The following is a 9,962-nucleotide window of genomic DNA, read 5'->3' on the forward strand; positions in this document are numbered from 1 at the left end:
TTAAAACGAAAAAAATGCATATTGTATAAATCAAATTACATCTGTTGCAACAAATCTTTAAATTCAAATTTGTCACCACTGTTTTCATCACAGCTGACTTTTTAGCCAGGCCTCAATGCCTTGTTACGTAACCAAAGCAAGGATGAGGTGACTCTAAGTTTGAGTACCCTATTGTGACATTTATTATATAACTGTCATAACTGTGAAGTCTTCCGCTCCACTTCCAAGGAGAAAAATCCCAGACGATCAGCTCAGACATCTCACTGTCTGTGTCATCATTCACCCTGCGAGGCTTGACCTGTCGCAGTGTTCCTCCACAGCTCGTCTTTATCTTCACATCACCTGTCGCGCCGATATACAGTATATGACCACCACATGCACATATAACCACACACAGATTCATGTGTGTGAGGTGGAATCTTTGGATTTTATAGGATTTTTTTCTCAAGGCTAGTCATGCAAGAAGTATACATTAATTAAATGACCGATGCCATCCATCGGAGTGTACTGTAAGAACACGTACTGTAACTGAGCCAGTGATTGGTCTTCTGAGATGGGAAATCGATATTTCCGTGGTAAGGAGCTCGATTAGATTTTTTTTAATGTCTTGCAGGGAATATATATGTTTTTTTTCCAAGGCTGGGTTATTTTGAGGTTTGCAGAATACTGACGATGGAGTTCCTCATGGAAGCCTTCTTGGCCCTTTGCTTTTTTTGGCTTTTCTTAAAAGTGTATTCTCCGTTGTTTAAGCAATATCATGCTTGAGATTTTCCCCTGGATGACCAACAATGAAATTCTTTGTTTTGGTTTCATTTGACAACTGTGTTTTAATTAAGTGTTCATATTTCTAAATGAGGAAGTGATGATGAAATGAGGGTGTGCACATTCTGTCCGAAGTCCAACACGAAGTGTGAACGTATGACCAAATAAGACACTACAGAGTCCACGATAACATGCCTATATTTATTTTGAAATACAAACAAAAATGTTTTTTTTGTCTCCCACAACATCACAGTACGCCTCCAATGTTATGCTCTAAATTGTAACAGCATGGGTACCGCTGGTACTGAGAACATCCTGTTGCCTGTGTCCTTTAGTCCTGTTTAATATCTGTCGGAAGCTTCTAAAATGTCGTTCTCAGCACTGTTTAAAATAAACACTGACAAGCACGTTTTTGGGACTGTGAATGTAATCTGAATAAGCGACAGTAAATGACAGCAAAACTGCAAGGACTTGTGGGTTTTAGGACACAAATGACATCTGACAGGCTGCAGTTCTTCATGCTTGAACGGCCAAGCATTACAAAATGAGCGGAAATCTGTAGGGATTCCAGTTTTTGCTGTTTTTGTTGATGAAATACAAATTTAAATTTAGAGAAAAAAGACAAACTGGCTGTTTTGTTATATAAGACTCCCCACTACAGATAAACCTAAAGATTTTTTAAGGTGACAGATAAGCAACCAAAAACAGTTAAAGGGGGACTCCATGATAACGAGAGAGTCAAAGTATATGGACTTCTCTCTGCTTTGTGTACATGACGCACAAGAAGAACCATCAGGTAGAAACCAGCTGGAAATGGTAATCTTCACCTTATCTTGTTAAAGTGGAAAATCCATATGATACACGGGAATCAGCATGCTGTCAAATCAAGCCATCGATTTTGAGAGAAGAAGCACCGTAAGTGTTTGTAAGTTAACAAGAGGGCTACAAGCAGCTGGCAGGAGAAGAAACACTACACGCCCCATAAACTGAGGCCGTTTTTCAAAACATCTCCTCGGCACTTGTGCTTGAAAATGTGCGAATTCTGAGTATTTCCTCTCGCCCAATTTTCTCCTTGAGGAAAATTATGCAAAAGCCAACATTTACAGACGCATGTCTTCCATTTGCTCAATGCTTTTTCCCCTGTTGGCAACTTGTCAAATACACTGCCATTATTCCACAGAATAATCGCGGCGATGAGACCCTTTCAGAGGTAGCAGAGCATATTCACAGGAATAAGTGGATGGGGATGATGGTTGTTTAGTGGGTGATGGGTTTCTAATCTTCCCTGAGCCTCCGCCACTGAACGTCCAGTATTCAGTTTCTTCCCGCTTCACAATCCCACTGCAACACGACACTGGAAAATGCGGCCCCTTTCTGCACAGGACCTTTATCTCACGAGGCGAGAATGCCATTAACAGGCTGCTCGACTCGCCACCCTTAATCACATGAGGGAGGAAAATTTCTTTTCATGTGCTGAAATCCATCTCTCCAGAAGAAGGCAGCGAGATGTTGTGGTGTGTTCCAACTGACATGTCAAGAGTACAAATTGCTCACTTTGCTGGCTTGTTTTTTTTGCCCCCCTTGTCAATCAGCATGCACTATTTGATTTGTCAAGCACTTAGCCACTTTATCTTTTGCTTCCTTGGGATTGACAGCAAAGAAACACATCCATGATTGCCACACAGGGAAAAAAAAAAGAGGAACAAACAAGACGACAGCCATCAAATACACCCGCACATCTCAATCCTCATCTTTGAAATGGGAATTTCTGCATTTTTATTATCTCTCAATGACATGATATTTTTAAATGTTCTAGTCTTTTTCATATAGATGCGTAAGCTTTGCAGTTAGCATTAGGCTGTTTGTTTATATAAATAAATACACATATATATATGTATATATATATAAATATATATAAACTCAGACTTCCTCATTCTCGCTCCTTCTCTCTTATTTCAACGCCAGTTTCCTGTCAACGTTGAAATGTGAAAGGAATCAGCGGGAAGCTGCGTGCAGACGCTTCATGTGATTATTTTAACTGATGGAAAGAGAAAATGGCATCCAGCAACAGGGATGCCGTGGAGGGCCTCATCTTACGTGATGGTCTGACATTAGCCGTGTTACACAACCATCACCTCCAGCTCGGTTGCCACTGACTCTCTGCTACACACTTCCCCGCTCTCCCACCACCCCAATATCCCATATCCTCTGGAATCATTCTGCATGCATGGATTCAGACACAAGCCCAGCTTTGTGGCCAAACAAGCTGCTGGCACCTGCCGAGATGTTCTTCTGATCAGCTGATGCCGTCAGCTGAGGCGAGAACAAGCGGGGACACTGAAGTGCGATAAGTGAAAATATAAACATGGGTGAACTGTGCTTTAACATAAAGCTGCTTTTATGTTGTCCGAGTCAAGCCTGAAGGCTCTGGTTGGAATCTTAATACTCCAATACTTTCTGGATTATTTTAATGCATTCAATAAAAAGGGATAAACTATACTGTGGCAAACTAACGCATAGACTTAATCTCAATAAATAAACAAACATATTCAAATTTAATAAAAAAAACAGTTGGTGTCACGCACTGGTCCTCATACTGTAGCCTTATCCAGACTTGTTATTTATGATGACCTTTTTATTTCTATGATTATTTGAGTTTGTGTTACACACTGACTAAATCACCCCTCAGTCAGTCTGTCCTGAAAAGGAAATCTGTGCCACTGCGAATTATTTAGACCTCTCTAAAGTCTAAAAATGTGTACACTCCAGAGAACAACCAAATAAACTGTTAAAGAAGTGTGTGTGTGTGTGTGTGTGTCCGTGCGTGCGCATGCTGCCCTTCTGCTGTCTCTTTCCCTCCATCCCATGCGCTCTCTTCTCCTTGTTCAATAATCTTTTATTTATACTAAACCGTGTTATTTCTCTCTCTGTAAATGTGCTGCTGTCGTCTCGGCCAAGTAAGACATCCTTTGTCTAAACAGACCAAACCTGGCAGAGAAAAATTGAATAAACAGTGGAAAAATATCTATATATATAGAGAGAGCGAGAGGCCTACATGTGGAGCCTGGTGTGAAGTATCTGGTGTTAGATCAGACGGTCGGTCTTTAGTCGGAACAAATGACTAATGGGGTTTTTGCCAGGTTGATTTGATAGAGCAGCACTGCAGCGGTGCAATCAAAAGAGATTTACAGGCATCAAACGTGAAAAAAAAAAAAACGAGAAACATAACGCTGCTGCATTAACACAATCTCAGAGTAGAGTCTGGACCCCTAATGTTCATTTTAACCAAAGGACATCAATCACCATCTCCATCCGGAACCCACCGTACCCAACCTCAGCTCTTAGCTCTTCGGTCGCTGCTCTTTTTTTTCTGTCTTCATCGTCACGGTGCATTGAGGGCAAAACTGGAAAAAGCAACACCCTCTTTTTCAGAGTAGACAGAGCTTCAGGGGGGCTCTCTCACATGTCAACCTTGGAACCTCCACTGCTTTGACAGACCACAAAAATTGTTCATTGTTTTGTTTTTCGTTTGCGGTTTATTTTTTTCGTCCTAACCACATCCTAAAATTATTATGATGTTTAAAGATAGATTTTTCAAGATAGACAGGGAAAAGGACAAAATTTGAATCCTGTGGACACCTGGACGGGATACTCATTATACAAGGACAACAAAACCATAATTAATGCCAAGCATAGCAGCGCATGCCAGAACAACAGGGAAACCCTGTACAGATGCAATCTGCTGTGTGTCCTTTCAAAGCTTGACAGTGCAATACATGAATAGCCACAGTACAGTGTTCACTCCTCGCCCGTGGTGAGTGCGAATGATTGAAATTGGTACTGTATCCCATCGCGGCCTGCGTGGCACAATCCCAATTGTGCCCTTTCTATCTGGGAAGAAGTGCTGAGACCCTTGGAAATGTTTCTGACTTCAGCATGGATCAACGTCAATTCTGCCGCGCTGCTCCCGTGTCACTTGTGATTAGGTGTCCTCCAAGAAGATCGGCGGGAAAAATTTGCCGGGGCCCCTCCCGTACCCCGCACACAACACCCCACCCCCCCGCCCCCGCCATGTGGCGAGGCCCCTCCGACGGTTAGATAATCCGCCGAGACGTGAGCCGAAGAGATTGTTGTGAAATCCATACACGCATGCATGTGCGAGATTCAACAACGAGGAATGCGGCGTGGATTCTGGACAGCGAAACGTAGAGGTCTTTCAGGTTGTGTTAATCATATTGTACCTGTACTCAATACTAGAATCATCATGCCAACACTGTATCTCACAGAATAAGCACCTTTTGTGATATCCAATGATAATATATCATATACTATTGAATTTGAATTCGGAGCATACCTCTCAACCCATGAAACAAAACAAGGAACAAAAATAGATTCTATAAAAACAAGGTTTATTCTCTTCTGAGTGTGAATTAACTTGCAGTATAAATGTGCTGGGATGAGCTCACTAAGCTCGTCGCGATTAAAAGAAGAAGAAGAAAATATTGTAGTCTGCAAACAATAACAAATCAAGGCACTTTTTCCTGACAATCTTTAGCAAATAATACAATCAAACTCGTCTAAATCGCTGTAGAATCAAGTGAGATTGTTCGTGAAAATGCTTCACGTGTGAATCAAACCTAAGTTTGAGATGATCTATGTACCGTATTTCCACAGACCACATTTCCACAAGCACAGGATTGCAGTGATTTGCTGCCCTCGGTACAGATTAGTTAAATTCACTAATACCACTTTTCTTGGTTCTCGCAATGAATATCACCGGGGCTCAGTGTGACAATAAAATGAATAATAAACAAAGAAAGTGCAATCCCATGGTGGTGATCTGGAGGGTGGATTTTCTCTGGAGCCACGTGTTTGACGGCCACTTCAGGGCCCCGTGGGGACTCGGAGCACCGGCTCCATGCTACCAGCACAGTGAGCACCACTGGAGAGCGATTGCGTAAGCGACGACAGCCCTCAGCGGCCGACGCCCAATCACGACAACTGTCCTGGTGTGTGGCTGATACAGTAGACAATAGTTGGAGGGAAGACGAGCGGACGAGGGACACGGTGGGTGTCACAGGCCAGCAACGCCTGCGTCAGAGCTTTTGTCGTATTTTTAAAATGCACGCCATCACACGGCATTTCATTGACATCTTTGCCAAGCCAGCAACAAAGTCACTGAATGGAATACAAAGGTCACAGCCTGTGTCACGTGTGAAAAAGCACACGATTAGTCGAGATTTTGTGATTTTTATTTCCACGCCACGGAGACTCACTTCATTTGATATGATTTCGGTTTTTTTATTTCATTTTACACTGAACACAGTGGTTCCTTCTCTGAGATCGGACCGTTATCTGTCATTGCTCGTCCACGAAAACGCCGCTACAATCTAATCGGTTCGGATTTTTTTTCGGAAGCCGCCAAACGCTTCAGCTGCTGTGGCAGATTCACAGTCCAGAGAATTATGACGATTTCACCCTCACACAAAGAGGAGCTGTCCTCGGTTTCTGTGGCCAAATATGGGCTCAGTTGTTCTGCGGCAGGCCCCCTGCTCCGTCATGGAACAATGACGGATAGCATCACAATCATTTGGATTTCAAACTCCCCAAAAGTGAGTGAGCGAGTGATTGAGTTTTCTTTACAGAGTTGGGCTACAGATTATTTTTGCAAATCCAATTTGGCCCTCATTCCAGATTTAACTCAACTAACCTTTTAATCCGACTCTTAGTCACGCGTAAGATTTACAAAATGGAAAAGATTAATATTTGTAGCAGCTTCTAGTTGTTATATTCTGGTCGTAAAAGCTTGTGCAATACATGTCAGTCCAGTAAATCTATATTTATAAACAGTGTCAGTAATTGGGAGCTACTTTTTCAACAGGGAAGGCCATGTCTCCTTTATGAGTTCGTTAAAAACAATAAATCCAGCCTCTGCCACTTCAAGGTATTAATGCAAACATGAAGAAGCCAAAACATTGAGAATTGAGCTAAATGTTACATCGTTAAATGTACATGTAATGCCAAAGGAGGGGGATTTCAGCACAGAGACACGTCAGGATACCACTGCCAAAGAAGACGACTGCTACAACCAACACTGCCGATGACAAAAACCAATTAGTCGCTCCGTCTCTACTTACAGTATTTTGACACGTTTAATGTTAAAAGAGACAAAGAGGTCTGACCTTCAGACAAAGTGTGTCATAACCTTTTCATGGGTTAAGTCTCCTCACATGTCGTCCACATTAGCGGTGGCTGTCTCCAGCTCGTGTTCTTCTCGGCTCCCTTGAGAACATGCAGTGTGGCCAGTCGGTGAGAAGGGGCTTCCGGGAATATGCTTCATGGTCTCGCATCGGAAATAACAGCAATGATTCACATCGACCGTTGACATGTTTTCCAGAGGTGGAGAAGAGTTTTTTCGGTGCCATTGCATCCTGCACATTTTCAGCCAGTCAGTGAGGACTGTACACAGACGAGTCTCGCTGGCTCGTGTTTACACTCCACTCCCGTAGGTGAGCTTTGTTTGAAGGCTATAAAATTAATTCCAGCAGCGGCAGCGCCATTAATCCTCCGCATCCACTTCATAGCGCATGAAAACAGGTCTATTTCTTTGACATGGCGTTGTCTTATTTTTCCATTACTTCTATTTGTTTGATTGCCACGTTCCCGTTAGTGAAGTTGCTTGGAGATCTCATCACATGTTTCAACCATTGGTCCAACAATGGCTTAAATGTTGGGTTTTTCATTTGTATTTTTATTCAATCCTGAGATATTATCTCAAATTTCTGTCTGCGCCACGTTATTGTACTTTTGCCCATTCCCAATAATTGGTATTCGGTCAAACAAGAAAACAGACAATACTATCCAGCAAAACATATTTGTGTCTCCATTCTTTATCGTATCTCGGTTTCATTAGACATCGAGGTGCTTTGCTCCTTTCGGGTCACATTGCACAACCGCTGTTCCAGCTGATCCTCGCGGTAAATTAACTTATTTGTTCTCAATCAATATGGCTGCAGCTCTCCGGTGACCTCTCGGGTAATCCCCTGAAAAGCGAGGGCATGGGTGAGATGAACATTCACATTACATAAGCACATCAAGATTCACGCTTAATTAATGTACATTATGTGCATGTATGCAAAGCCTCGAGGTGCCTTTTAGTGCCATTGTGTGGTGACAAGGACCATTATTGCCGAAAGGAGCTGGTCATTCTGTCTTTGTGATACAAAAAAAGAAATCTTACCATTTGTCTTAATAATTGAAATTTTTAAATTTACACAAAGCGATTGCTACTGCTGCTTAGTGTCTCCATCAGGCAGCAATCCACATTATCTGTTGCTATTGGTTTCCACTAAAAACTCTTAATATTTTAAAAGATTTCAACGCTGTAACCCAACTCTACCCTGAAGCTATGCTGTCATCATCAACCACAAACCTTCATTTGCTCTGCATGGTGATTATTAAGCCTTTTGAAATTGACCTGAATAGGGTTTGTTGGCTTTTGCTTGCTCGGTCGATTCTGACCGCAGAAGACACTTTCAGTATTGCTGCTGTGGAAAGCGTTCATGTTTACGTGACCATTTAAGAAAAGGGAAAAAAAAGAATAGACCTCAAAGTAAATAAAAAGCAGAAAACCAATTACATTGATTGCAGAGGCGAAAAAAGTCACCAAACAGGTCTGGTTAGATGTACAGTAGCTTAGCAACAGAGGTGATTAGGTTAAAGCCACTAACTGCCACCTGCCTTAACCCTTATCTGAACAGACACACTTAATATGATTTATCAATGCCGGGCACAACACACGAGGCACATGAGGCAACTGTGGCAGTTTATTTCTAACAATTTAGTAAACTCTTTACGAGCCAATCAGGTCTCTGCTTCCCCAGTGAGCCGGTACAGCTTCATTTATAATATCAATAACCAGGCTGATCATACGTACATCATTATATAGAAGTGCGGCTATGTTATTCTGTGTAAATGTAAAATTTGTATAGATTAAATACTTTTATATGAAATGTGTTGATGATTCATATGAGGAGTTGTAGTTGCGGATAAATAGAATAATAATCAGTAAAAAGTCCTCTTACAGCTCAATTCTAGCGTGTTATCGTGTCTATTAAAGGTATACACATTTTGATAGACAAATAAATTTATAATCTAATATTTGAACTGGCATCTTTATGATGGCAAGAATGTCATACACATAATATATACATTTCTTCAGTCACATAACATTTTTACAATAAATAGATATGATTGGAAAACAGATCTGAGCATTTTGAATTTAAAATAACAAATGAAAAATAATCAGATTATGTGGAGATGTCAAGCCTCCCAGTGAGTTGAATTACTAATCACATTTGTCAGCAGATGATTTTTTTTACCTGACCTGTCCTGTACGTGTGCTGCACAGCGCAAATGCATATGTTATGCAACAGCTCTGAGTCACGGGGTCACCAGTGATTTATATATTTAGTATGCAAAGGTGAGCATTGCTGAGCTGTGGTCATGAATAATTCGGCTGCTGGTGGACAGCATCAAGCTTTTCAATAAGCCCTCAAACATACAGTACCTCAGTCTGCTGAGCTGACACTGCCGTGTGTGACATTTCAGTGGCCTCGGATGAGATTTGTGTACATTAAATGTCACTTTTCCCTCCCTTCAGGTCCAGTGCCACACCACTGTACTGTAGGTTGGCTGTCAATCACATGTTTCCAGGTTATTCAGCGTGAAATGATAAAGCTCCTGGGTGCTCAGATGTTGGTCAACATCAAGATACCTTCACAGCTGCAGGCCAGAAATATCTAAATCAGCTCCAGAGAGTAATCGTCCTGAGATATCCTCTCAAGTAATAGTCCCACCAGGTTTGGTGAAAATCCATCCTTGTTAATGTTTTGTCCACACACACATGCACACGTACATACACACATTGCGTGCTGGGGAACTAATGGACAGCATCATGTGCATGTTGTAATTTTGAGCAATGTGAGGCCACAGAGGGGGAAACTTACTGTGGTCCCACTTTCAAATGTTGATGCTTTATATCTGGTGTTTGACTCCCCCTGTTGTTCATCCATGAGGCCTACTGCGTTACCTTCACTTGCCCTCGAAAACGGCTTCTTTGTATTTCTGCAGGCATAATGACAAGTTGAATTTCAGTGCTCTGGGTGTGAAATGATGGCAAATAGACCACGTGACATATT

This window comes from Scophthalmus maximus, chromosome 18 (assembly GCF_022379125.1).
Source record: "Scophthalmus maximus strain ysfricsl-2021 chromosome 18, ASM2237912v1, whole genome shotgun sequence".
In the NCBI taxonomy this organism is placed as follows: Eukaryota; Metazoa; Chordata; class Actinopteri; order Pleuronectiformes; family Scophthalmidae; genus Scophthalmus; species Scophthalmus maximus.